This window comes from Numenius arquata, chromosome Z, assembly GCF_964106895.1.
Source record: "Numenius arquata chromosome Z, bNumArq3.hap1.1, whole genome shotgun sequence".
Lineage (NCBI taxonomy): Eukaryota > Metazoa > Chordata > Aves > Charadriiformes > Scolopacidae > Numenius > Numenius arquata.
In genome coordinates this window covers 50,266,284-50,279,547 of record NC_133616.1, presented here as the reverse complement: position 1 = coordinate 50,279,547, position 13,264 = coordinate 50,266,284, and positions in this window count along the sequence as shown.

Below are 13,264 nucleotides of genomic sequence, written 5' to 3'. Positions count from 1 at the left end.
GGAAGCAGGCTTCAGATGTACCGTTGGATTATATCTTGGCTGGTATTCAGGCCTAGGTTTAAGGCCTAATCAACATCAGGATTTGGGTTCGGCTTCGGCAAAATCAAAATTTTACAATGGTACCTTGAAGTTTTGTAGTTAAACTTCTGGTTTAGCACTGCAAAAATCTGAGCTCTGTTCTGACAAGCTCAGCTCAATTCCTGTGTGAGCTCCAGTAAGCCGTTGAGCTGACCCCCACCTTGGTACTCTGCCCAGTCTGAGCCACACTCTTCCTTGTTTGCTCAGTGCAAATTCCTTAAACCCAGGATTCTCACTATGTGTTTTCTATCACAAGGGGACTCTGACACTGGCTGGAACCTCATAAATCTGAAAAATGCATGCTCCCCTGAATAGCAAATGTTCACAGACATGCTGTCCTTGTAAGATGTTAGCTTGTGTCATAATTGGAAAAATAGGGCTCTCTGAGCTTAGGCAGAAGTAGAAATAAAGTGTACAAATGACTACACAACCAGAGATTTGACTCTTTTTATTCAACTAAAATTATGAATGGGGCTTAACTTGGAAGTTCCCAGTTTAGAATATCATGATTTTAAAATGAAATCTTTCAGCCCTGTTGCTGCTGAGACAAGGAACAGCCTTTCTGTCTTACATACATCACTTTAACTGTGCGTTACTAATGTGAAAAGAAAAAGCAAAACTGAAAAAAAAAATTATAACCTAAGGGCTATCAGTTTATAGTGTTAAGCATAAGCCTGAGAAGAGCAAAGGCTGTGTTTTGATTGATTATGTTTTCAAAAAGTGACTATATGAAAGATTATAGCAACATATCAGACCATATCCTGATTTGACAATCCTTCTTTGCTGGTAGTTTGTGTCAGGGATTTAGAACAGCAACAATTTCCTCTACAACTGATCAAGCCATATTAGCTGGCTATGAAGAATGAAAATATTAATTAAAGGAGGTAATACTTCTAAATTCTTCAGATTGGAACTAACCAAAATTATAAAGTAAGAAGAGGAAGCTGGTAGCAAAAGCAACACCTTGCAGCTACCATGAAGTCAGACTTTGTTACTTGACTAATTAGGTCAATAAAAACTTTCTGACACATCCAAAAAGAAAAAAAAATAATCTCTGAAAGTTGGAAGAGTAACGAAGGGAAAAATAATTAGAATGCAGTAGGTAAGAAATCCTCAACATTTGCACCCAAACAGCATTTCCAAAATATTTATAGTCTGTAAACTTCTTCATTACAAAACAGAATAGTGCTATTTCCACTATACCAAGGAATGAATAATCTACAGAATTTTAATCAACTTGCCCAAGGTTGAGACAATACAGAAATAAGCCTTATGGCATCTGATTCTATATCAGCTCATCTATACTTTTGATCCTATATGACATTAGCTGTAAAATTACCTGAGACTACTGACCTAGAAAACATTCTGAAGTTCTTGAGGAACGTTTCAAAACAGGCTTCACTCTGGCTCTTATGTAGCTTGAGAATGCCACAGGAAGAACCTTATGCACTATAATTTGGTGCCAAGAAGTTAGATTTGTGACAGTAATGGCAAAACTTTAGATGTTCAGTGTGCAGCTTAGTTGAAAAAAATAGCTCAAGTACACAATTGTTACATTACCTCATTTGTTTTGCCCAGCTTTACACTCAGGGCTGTTCATTCTTGATTCTCTCCCTGCCAGCTAGCCTGGAGAAGCACAGACCCAGTTGCCATGGAGAATGACTGCCTCTATGGTGCATTTGTGGGGATGTCATTAGGGTGCCACTGCTAAAAAGTTGAATAAAGTACCTCAGAGGAAAAAAATAACCCTAGTTTTCAACACTGCAAAACACACAGTGCTGAATGAGTCAATTCTAAAAAATCAAACTCAGAATACCTGGCATCCTGCGCAGCAGCTCAACGGAAGCTCTCACACCATCAAGCATCTTTCACTGGTGGCCTCAATCCTGACTAAAACCTCTGGACAGTATCAGACCATAAGTGAAAAGGGTACATTCATCAGTGAGGGGATGTGGATTATCCACTGGAAACTTTGTAAAATGATGGGGCATATGAAAAGCCTGACAAGTGCTGGAATTAGCTGAAATCTGTGGCATACTGATCTTTTGGGGCAACAGGGTATCAACAGAAAAGGTTCCTGATATCAGGGATGTGTATGCTGATGACTGAGTAAGCTTAACAGTAGTTAAACAGTAGTAGCTTAACAGTGAACATCAGAAAAATCCCAAGTGCTAGAAAAATACCAAGACTAGACTCTTTGGGGACTTGTTGTCTAAAAGTCCCTTGGGCTGAGGTTCGACTGACTTTTCTTTATTGCCCTAAGGGCCTGACAAAATCCTGATGAACATGTGAAAAGCCACCCAAGCAATAAAATAGCCAACACAGCCTCTGTAGACCGTGACCATAACTGCTAGTGCACAGTTACATGGTGACAATAAATCACTGCATTGGTATAGTCACTGGCTAATTTAATACTTAATTTGCAGCCACGTTTCAAATCTCAACCTAAGAGTTAGATTCATGGGTAGTTTGTGGTCACCACATAAAGCAAAATACATTCAAGTTCTTTAGCTTACAAAGCTTAAGGAAGTAGATATTTTGCTTGTGGCTTAATAATGCTATATGCTCTCAATCTGAACATAGAAATGTCTGGATATATTTGTCAAATATCTGACAGCTAAAGTGACATGCACAGGTCTTTTTCACATATCTTTTTACCATGGTTCCTAGAAGACCACTCTCCCTGACACAGTAAAACACCTACGTGCTGTGTTTATTCTTCATTCACTTACTCAGAACTGTAAATAGTGAAGAACTGAAGAAAATGAAGCATATTTGCAAATCTAATCTTTAAACTCAATTAAATGAATCAGCTCATTGACCTGTATAACTAATGAACACTTAAACACTCGCTTGTGTAGGCAAACAAATAAGAAAAGCACTACAACAAAAACAGGACAAATAAAAGGAAGCTTGAGACTTGTTGAGATCACATTAAGACTCTTTCAAAATGCTCTTTTTTTTCCAGTTATTGAGAATAGCATGAAAAGAAAAAAGAATTATAAAGAACCTCCAGGTCAATTTGCTGATCTGTGATATAACTAATTCTTGGTTCTCTTTATGTCATTTAGTTATAGAAATTAATGCTTATTATCTGCCTATAGGCAGATCTGATCTTCATGTCATTTTTCACTCAGATAAGACAAATTCCTTATTTGAAATAAAACATTTTCACCACTTTCTTATCATAAAAGAGTGAAGGGGAAAAAAGATTAATTATAACAGTGAAGGAATGCCAAATCTGGGTGCACTGGCACGTAGGAGGTACTTGACCCTGACTGTGCACCCCGGTCTGGACAGCGTGGGTGGCAGTCATTATCCCTCCGGCTCTCCAGATAACCTGTGCACAATAAAGCCCGAACCATATCCTGCAGGCATGTGTTAAAAGTCTGACTGAAAATTCCGGGACTTGAAGGGAAAGGATCTGCAAGTGGGGTGGGTATGAAGGAAATTAGATCTCTTTACTTTAGACTAGGAACATTTTCAATGTTTTACAGCTGGAAGTCAGAATTGTCAGACTGAGAAACAATAAACTGTAGAATGATTACATTTCATCTCATGATCTGTACTCAGTTGTACACTGTACACAGATAATGAAGCTTTCAGAGGCATCTTTAGGAAGGAGCTCAGGACTCAAAAGTGTCTGCTCTAACCTTCTGGTTCCCTCTCAGAGATCAGAGCCAAGACCATCTGTGCAGACTTTGGCAAACACAGAGGAATACCTCTAAAAGGACAATCCTTGCAAAATGAAACATGCTTTCTCAGAAGTCTTACATAGTCTCAGCTTCATTGGATTGAGAAACAGCTCAGATATCCCTCAAGAGTACACAGAAATGTTAGTTATACAAGCATCTGGCCATGTTCTTCTGTGAATCAGGCTGGAGTGAAGGAGAAAAAGAGAATAATTGAATTGCTTGTCTGTTAAGAGGAAAGGAACGACTACAAGGACAAGAGCAGGCTGGATAGCAATAGCTTTATGTTTTCAAGAGAGGAGCAAAAGCAGAACAAGCCTTCTGGCCTCTGAGCTTCTGCTTTTTTCTCAGGGTACAGGGATTTCAAGGAAAGGAGCACAAGCAAAAGGAAGAGTCCATGGGGTGGAGAACAATAAGAAAGAAAAGGTATTAAATTTGTTCACAATTCTGCAAAGATACATTTTAAATCAAATCCTTTTGAAATGCAAAAGGAGAAATCAGGAAAAAGAAGGCATTTAAATTGAAGGTAGCTGCCAAAACGGCATGAGATCCATTAAAAAATTGCATGGGTGCAAAAACACTGCAGCGAGTCTGACAAACTGCCATGGTGGAAGGGAATTGGATTTTGTTTCCTGATCCCAAATACATGAGCTATCATGATCCAGCCTTTCATCTGGCGAGGTCAAGAGCCAGTTGTTACTTTTCTACCACTTCTACCGCTCTTGGTTTCTAGCAGGAGTTATTTAAATCGGTATGGCATTTACCCAGGCACAAATGATAACCACAGAAACATTTTCATCTTGATAGGCTCATCCCTGTAGTGTGGAAACCTGATGTACTGGAAGTAAAGTTGTGTATAAAAGCTAACATTTAATAAAGTTCTCTAAGCTACATATGGACTATTAATACTTGATGTGCCTCTATGAAAATGCAAACAAGAAATTATAAAAATGGTCTCTGTTCAAGAAGGAATAAAAAGATCATAATTCTGGCAGGGAATAAGCTGCCATAGGATATAACAAACAGATTTTCTAAGCCTAAGCGTTCCAGTTGATTGCAACAGTCTTGTATTAATGAGCTTTACATGGCAATACAATGCTAAACCAGACAGCTTATTATTACTATTACTATCTGCTACACAGCAGCAGATAACTCAAAGGACTGAATATCAATGGCATTTTAAAGTTATACAATCATTTATGTTCTAGAGGATCTCAAAAGCTTTACTAACTTAGGGATCATTTTATTCATTACAGGAGTGAAAGCACCTCTATAACGAAACTAAACATACCCTCCACAATAAGCAATGAGGAAGACAGAAGCATAAGCAATTTCTCTCCGTGTTCTGTAAATATTGGCATGGTTAGTTCTGAATAGCTTTAGTTGCACTGCTGTAAATATAGTAAACTCCTCTTAAGCATGAAATACATAATGAGGAAAAACACTTAATTAGTATATCTCCCTCAGAAATTATTTACCTAATGAGAGGCAATTGCAGTGAATGTTGCTGCATAGGAACAGTATTAGCATATATTCCATGCCAGGTACCTGCTCAGTCATTATCAAGGATTTCTGTCGTGGTTAACCAGGTGTTAAAATACCTGCGAAATTTTAACTTTGCTTCAACCGATACACAAGTTGCCAAAAAAGACACAGTTAAAGTGAACAGAATGGGATTTCTGTTCTTGCATTTGTAGTCATATATAGTATTTTATGTCAGCTGTCTCCCTAATTCTAAAATCAAAGACTTAAAAAACTGAATGCTATGAAGTATTTGTAATTTATTCCATTTGGGCAAACACAATAAATTCCTACAGGCAATTACAGCACTTACTCTCACAGTCATAGAAACTGCACATGCAAATGGAACATGGGTCCCAAGTCTTCACAGATGATTATTCTCAAACTATCTTATAACCATAAAACCCACTTAATTAGGACTCCAGGATTTCTAATTAGATTTCCCAATTACCAAGACACAAATGTACCCCAAACTAGCTGTAAGTCCCAGGGGGAGGTGGGGGGCTGGGAGGGAAAAATTGCAGGCATGTTGCTTTATCGTTTTTCTGACTGCAGCTGCCCTGTGAAGTACTTCGTGCAGTTAACTCAGCAAGGAGGCAGAGGCAAACCAGGCAGTCATGCTTCTGAAGCAACAAGGCTGGAGCCCAGCTGAAGGTGAGATGTTTTCTAGTGAATTAGTAGTATTTTAGTCTATAAAGACAGTCTACCTCCAAAATGCATTTTTAATACACGCTTCTGCATCTAGAGCAAGAATTCTACCCCATTTCCAGTCACTCTATGTTTTTAGCAGTAGTAGAAACACTTCTAAGAAACCCTGAACTCACCCACTCCCTCTTCTACACCACACAGCAAGCTCAACTGTCTCCCAAAGGCTAGATGGATCTGCCAGAGTTTAATGATCCTTATCTAGCACTGGGATCTGTACAGCTGTGTCTCTGCTATGCAGCCACTGCACTCTCAGCAGTCATTTGGCCCTCTCAAGCCCAAATCCTCATTCACATTGTCATGGCACTGGAGGTCACTAGGTGTACTAGGGCCACAGTGTCCCATTCAGGCTGCCATGATCATTATTAAGGTCCATATAGACCACACTGACCATTCAGGTCATGTTCTTGGGCAGCATGGACAAATAGAAAACCTGGAAAATCCTTTGCAGATGCAATCCAACTTTACCCAAGCTACATCCTTTGACAGAGAGCATCCGGGGCACCAGATGGCACATTGCTCCACAGATCCCACACAGGGCTCTTTCATAGCCGGAGCATAGCTTTGCATAGCTGTGCATCTGTGAGCACAAAGAAACACATTTCAGAGCCATCCCTGCTGTTCCAGTGTCACAAAATCCTTCTTGCAGTATTCAAAATTACAGATAATAGGTCCATGGGGTGTCATGGTCTTGCTTTCTCTGTGCCTCAGATGACCCTATCCACTTGATGGTCAAACACATGAAGTTCGTATCTATGACACACTCTCCTCTCAGTCTCATCTAGTGTCTGTCCACCTCCATCATGCGAAGTCCAGTACCCAGCACTGAATGGACACCCAGGTGGCCACATTCTTGTGAGATGGCTTCTCAAGGCCAGTGACTGGCTTGCACAGTATCTTCTGGATGAAAGTAGGTGATGGGGAGGAAGGGAGGCACAGGCTTGGTACTGCCCTTGAAAGCAGAATCTCTGTCTATGCATTTCACAATCACCACCATATGCCAGGAATAAGGCCAGCTGAATCTTTACCTAATCCAATTTGCTGCTGAAACAAGAGTCACCTATCCTTGTCCAGGGACATCTCCAAAGAGCTCACATAGTAGTCAAGAGAGACTGGTACAACAAATATGTCTATAGGAAGGAGCTAAAGGTTCCCTTTATACTGAAAATAATTTTGATAATGTTCTCTCCTGGATCAGGATGTGCTGAGTGCGCATGGTGATGACTCCTTATATTCAGTGCAGGCTTATATCTGAGGAAAGACCACAACAGACCTATATGGAAACATTTCAAAAGCCAGATCCCATATGACTTCAGTTCTGTGCAAATGAAAGCTGAGGACAGACTTACAATGTTAAAAGCAGTGATGTGCCCATTGGGGTTGCTGTGTGTCACCCAGGAAAATCAGCAGCCTGGACAGATGGCCTTCAGACTATTGCTTTAGAGGCCAAACTGTGGATTACATACTAAGACAAAAGACAGTCTTTTCTGCCCTTTGTGACTTCTACATGACGTCAGGACTCTAAGGTATCCTCTTCTTTGTTCACAAACTCTGCAAACAGGAAAATAAATTTTATTTTATCAGGAGTGGTCAATATGGATTCACCAAGGGGAAATCATGCTTGACCAATCTGATAGCCTTCTCTGATGGCGTGACTGGCTGGGTGGATGAGAGAAGAGCAGTGGATGCTGTCTACCTCCACTTCAGCAAGGTTTTTTACACTGTGTCCCATAACATTTTCATAGGTAAGTTTAGGAAGCATGGGTCAGATGAGTGAACAGTGAGGTTGATTGAGAACTCAGAGGTTGTGATCAGCAATGCAGACTCTAGTTGGAGGCCTGTAACTAGCGGTGTTCCCCAGGGGTCAGTGCTGGGTCCAGTCTTGTTCAACATATTCATCAATGACCTGTCATCAGCAAGTTTGCTGATGACACAAAAGTAGGAGGAGTGGCTCACATGCAAGAAGGCTGTGCTGCCATTCAGCAAGGCTTGGACAGGCTGGAGAGTTGGGTGGAGAGGAACCTCATGAAGTTCAACAAGGGCAAGTATAGCGTCCTGCACCTAGACAGAAAGAACCCCATGCACCAGTACAGGTTAGGGGCTGACCTGCTGAAAAGCAGCTCTGTAGAGAGGGACCTGGGATTCCTGGTGGACAGCAAGTTGACCATGAGCCAGCAATGTGTGCTTGTGGCCAAGAAGGCCAAATGTACCCTGGGCTGCATAAAAAAGAGCTTGGCCAGCAGGTCGTGGGAGGTTATCCTTCATCTCTAATTTGCCCTGGTGAGGTCACATCTGAGCACTGTGTCCAGTTCTGTGCTCCAGTTCAAGAAAAACAAGGAACTAGTGGAGAGAGTCCAGTGGAGGGCTTTGAAGATGATCAGGGAACTGAAGCGTCTCCCTTATGAGGACAGGCTGGGAGACAAGGGTCTGGAGAAGACTGAGAGGGGGTCTCATCAACACTTATAAATATCTAAAGGGCAGGTGTCAAGAGGATGGGTCTAGACTCTTCAGTGGTGCTCACTGACAGGACAAGAGGCAATAGGCATAAACAGGAACACCAGAAATTCCATCTCAACTTGAGGGAAAATTTCTTTACTTCGAGAGTGACAGAGCACTGAACAGGCTGCCCAGAGAGGTGGTGGAGTCTTCTCTGGAGATATTAAAAACCTGCCTGGATGGATTCCTGGGCAACCTGCTCTAGGCAAACCTGTGTTGGTAGCAGGGTTGGACTAGATGATCTCTAGATGTCCCTTTCAACCCCTTCATTATTTGATTTTGTGATTCTGTCATTTTTTGTCCTGTAAGCTAACAGATATCTTTTTCCTGGCACAGGAAAGGTGTTTATCACTTTTACATGTGTTTTGCCTCTTGACAAGATACTCTGGGGAGTAATCTGAATTGCCACATCATCAATCCCCAAAAGGCTTTATCCTTACATTTCCAGTGCAGTGACCTAGACCATCTTCCCAGAGGCTGCTGAGTTCAGCTGGCCCACAAACAAGCACTTCTTTCATGGGAGAGGCCAGGTATGCTCCCAGATCTCCTCAGTCTTTTGCTACAGGGTGCTGGTAGATTTGTGGCCTGAGTTAAGTCTGCCCCACACAGGTGGTCCAAAAGCAGACAATTTGGGGCAGAAGTATTAGACATCCTTTGCCAAGGCCCCAGGGGATAGATATTATCTATTTATCTATTACTGTGCAGTGTGCCATAGGGTGTGTCTGGACTTACCTTCAGCGTATGGGTATAAACAATGTGGTTTTCTACTGAGCTGGTCCTTTGGGAGCAACACAACAGACCAGCATGAATGTAGATATTAATGCTGCAAATTGCAAAGCTTTCAACATCCCTTATGCATTGCAGCCCATTTGCAACACCAACACCCAACAGATCTTATAATCCCTTTTATTTTCATGTAATTTAAATTTTGTGTGTTTAAGTAGATGGCTTTTACTAGCAGCTGATAATATTGAACAGATGAGGAGCATTATGTAAAAGCCCTAAAGTGGGATAGTAAAGAAGGAATAAACATATACTAGAAGAACAATTACCAATGTTCTCTGTCTCTTATGCAGTTTATATCACCCTGAGTAGTCACACAAAGTATGAATAGATGTAGCTTTTTTATATTGGGTCTTTCACACCTCTGGGGTTCTTCTGTCTGACTCTGCTTTCCCTTCTTCAGCAGCATCCTCCACAGAAATTATTTTGGTGATCCTTTCTAATTTGACTACCCCATGAAAAGGATATCAGAAATCTAAGGCTGGGAAGAATTTCAGAAGTCTTTATATTTTTGGATTGGCAGCTTTCCAAGAGTGCTTGGGAGCACACTTTGCTAGAGGAGGAGGAAAAAAAAAATGAGGAGAAAGAAAACAAGTGTATTATACAACACTCATACTCTCATCCTACAGTGCTGCCTGCAATACATCTGCTTGCTTATCAGCAACAAGTTTGCAAAGCAAAGAAAGTGCACATTAAGGAAATCTTGCCCAAATAACAACTTAGATCTGATTTCAAGTTTCAGCTTTCACAGGCAAGAAAACTGACAGATAATAGTATTACAAAATAAAAGGCACACACAATCATTTGCAATTTGGAGACACTTGCAATCCACAGGACTGCAACAGGATAGAGTTCTCCAAAGAAAAAAAATACATTTATTTAATTACAAATCTCCTGAAGTCATTGGCTTTAATAATACCTTAGCAGTATATTGCAGTAATACATTTTTTACCGATGGTTTTCCTGAAGAGAAAGTAACACAATCCACTTGAAGCAGCAGAAGCATGGGAGGACTTTCTGTCAGGTGCAGGAGTTGTTCTGTTCCTTGGCTCCACAAGTCTAAGTTCAATCCTAAGCACAACACTGGGCTTCTTTGTCCTGAGCTTTTCCACTTTTCATGCAGGAATACTCTTGCTTATATATGTCTTACAGAATTGCTGTAGTCTCCTTACCATTTGATATATGTCATCAAATCTCCTGATGGGAGGCAAGGTGCTAGTACAAAAATATTAGAAACATTTATTCATTGCACATCAGAAAACATTGATGCTACACATTGTAATATTCTAGCAGTCCATTTAAAACTGCTCTATCGTGAACTCAGGAAGATTCTGGTTTTGGGGACTCATTCATGAGGTTTCATCCTTCAAAGCTATCATTGGACTTGGGTTTCTAATAAACTTGAAAATATACAGAATTTTGCCTCATTTGAGTCTAAGCTGGGAAATCCAGTGTGAATCTGAAGTGCTCTGGAGTTCTTGAGTGTTTAAGGCACCACAAAGGCAGAGTGAAAGAAGACTGTAACAAATTATGATCTTATTGCAATAGCATGAGAGACAGACAGAAATAAAAAAACAGGTTTTCTTCAATTTTATGATATCAAATTACTGATAACTCCTCAATAAGGAGAAGAACAACGCAACCTAGAAGTCTCCAAAAACAAAAGAGTCATTTAAGTCATGCCTGCATCATACTATGGGGCAAAACATAGATGATAGAGTGAGTGAATACTTCAGAAGCCAATACAGGATAGCTGCTGTAGCATAGTTTTTTCCTCAAGCTGCAAGACCCATTAGGTTACACACGGTGCCGTGCTAACACTGCTGAATAGGAACAAGGTTTTACATCAAAGACACTATATGCTTTCAGGAACAAGGCACTACATCCAATCAGTGCTGTGCTGCACTTTGTGATCCTTATGTGCACTTGAGATCTTTATACCCAACAAAGGAATTTGCTGCTGCAGGAAAAAAAAAGCAGGTTTCACATAATGCATCGGAAGTTTTCATTATGAAATGTTGTGCTAGAACGGATGAAGCAGCGTCTCACAAAGGTGAAAAGGTGTATTACCCCAGGGAAAAGAAGTCCTCATTTTTCAGCTCCATCCAAGCTTTATCTTCTTTTGTGGATTCAGTAAAGAGACTCTGTTGAAAAGGAAAGACAAAGAAATCGTTGTGGGAGACAGACACTTTGAAAATTTAAAGTGAGCAGGAGGGGCAGTCAGCTACCTGCTGAGCCACACTTGGAATGTCTGCATCTGAGATCAAAAATGAAAGCCAATACTGAGCCAGGCTTCTTTTACAAGCAGCACTGTGATCCACTCAGCATGCTTACTCTTAAAAAAACCCTGATAGTAAAAAGGAGCCCAGGTCCCAAATAGAAATGGAAGCAGTATCAAGCAGAGGGAGTTCTAATAAGAGTCCAGGAATTTGGGAGCTTCATTTAGAGATGCTTTAGCAAATGGATGCTTTCTCGGGAGGTGTAGGAAGGTTCTTTTGTACCTTCAGTAGTGCATCCATGGTAAACAGGACAACGATGTAGGTGTAACTTGTTTTCTACACTTCCATAGCTTGCTGCTTTAAAGTGCAGCTTAGCCCAAGAAGAATAAATTACAGTGTAGCATATATAGCATATATATGTGTGTATATAGATAGGTATGTATATAGATATATATTTATAGACATATATATATGTACGTACATATAATTAAAGACAATATATGAATGCAGTTTTGAACACAGAAAACCTCAGATGTCCTGGAGGCATGCACATGGGCTGTAACTCTTCATAGGAACATAGTATTATTTAGCTCGTTGAACTTAAAATTTCAGGTCTGTGGATCTGTATATAAAAAATATATGCAAATTTTTAAAATATTCCAGTGTCCTCTCTTTTTTTTTGTTGTCATATATGTGATTTGGATGTAAAATACTTGCAAAGACAACAGAAATGGATTATCATACATGTGTGACCCTCCTCATATTCTACATTCACCTTTTCAAAGCTCTAAGAAACTTCACAGTTGTCTGTTTTCTGTTTTTTTTTTTTAAATCAAATGTGAAAGAAATATTTCCCATTTCTTGCATAACAGGAAAAAATTTCAAAAATTTCCATCGCTTATGGGTGGCAAGAAGATGCATGATGCAGTCCTGAAGAAGCAACGGACCCTTAATATGCAAAAATGTTGATTTCCATTATGACATTGCTCTGCAGAGCTAGAACAACAAATTTTGAAAAGGCAATTTTGTTCTGCCAGAAATCAGAAATAAAATATGAAACAACCTGCAGGCTTTTTAGAGAACATTCAGAGCCCCCTTCTTCAAAGTACCTCTGTAGGAGCTGAAGTATCTGCTTTTAAGAGTCACAGAAACAGAAAATGCTCCAACTATTACTTCACATTAGCATAGAACTGCCATTAGGAATCCACTGCTTCTCCTATAGAATATGCAATGTATATAGGAACCAGGTAGTCTCTAGATATCAGTGGTTGACCAGAAAGACATGATACAGTTTGTTTCAGTATTCATTCCTATGACACACCCTACAGCTGAAAGACAGGAGTTTGAAACAGATTTGGATTTGAATCTAACCTTTCACAGAGCTGAAGCTCATCTCTGGTTAGAATAGAGAGCGGGTGTTTTCAGTAGCCACTTTCAGTGCTGCAGTGGTAAATCCTCAGCTCACTGTTAAGATGCCAGTAGTCTCCAGTGGAAGACTGGCTGATGTCAAGAACAAAGAATTCAACTGTTCAGTGCCTCAGCTGGCCAACATGACTGCTACATATGCTTAGAAACAACACAGACTAAGACACTGTTGTGGTTTGGGCTGGACTCAAACCAGGACAGATACCATAGGAAATTTATATGTGAATTATTTCTTTCTGTGCACCTGTATATCTGATAGGACCCTAAATTAAATAACACTATTTGTAACATTACTTTATTGGGGGTCCTGGTAGACACCAAGGAGAACACAGGATAGCACTGTGC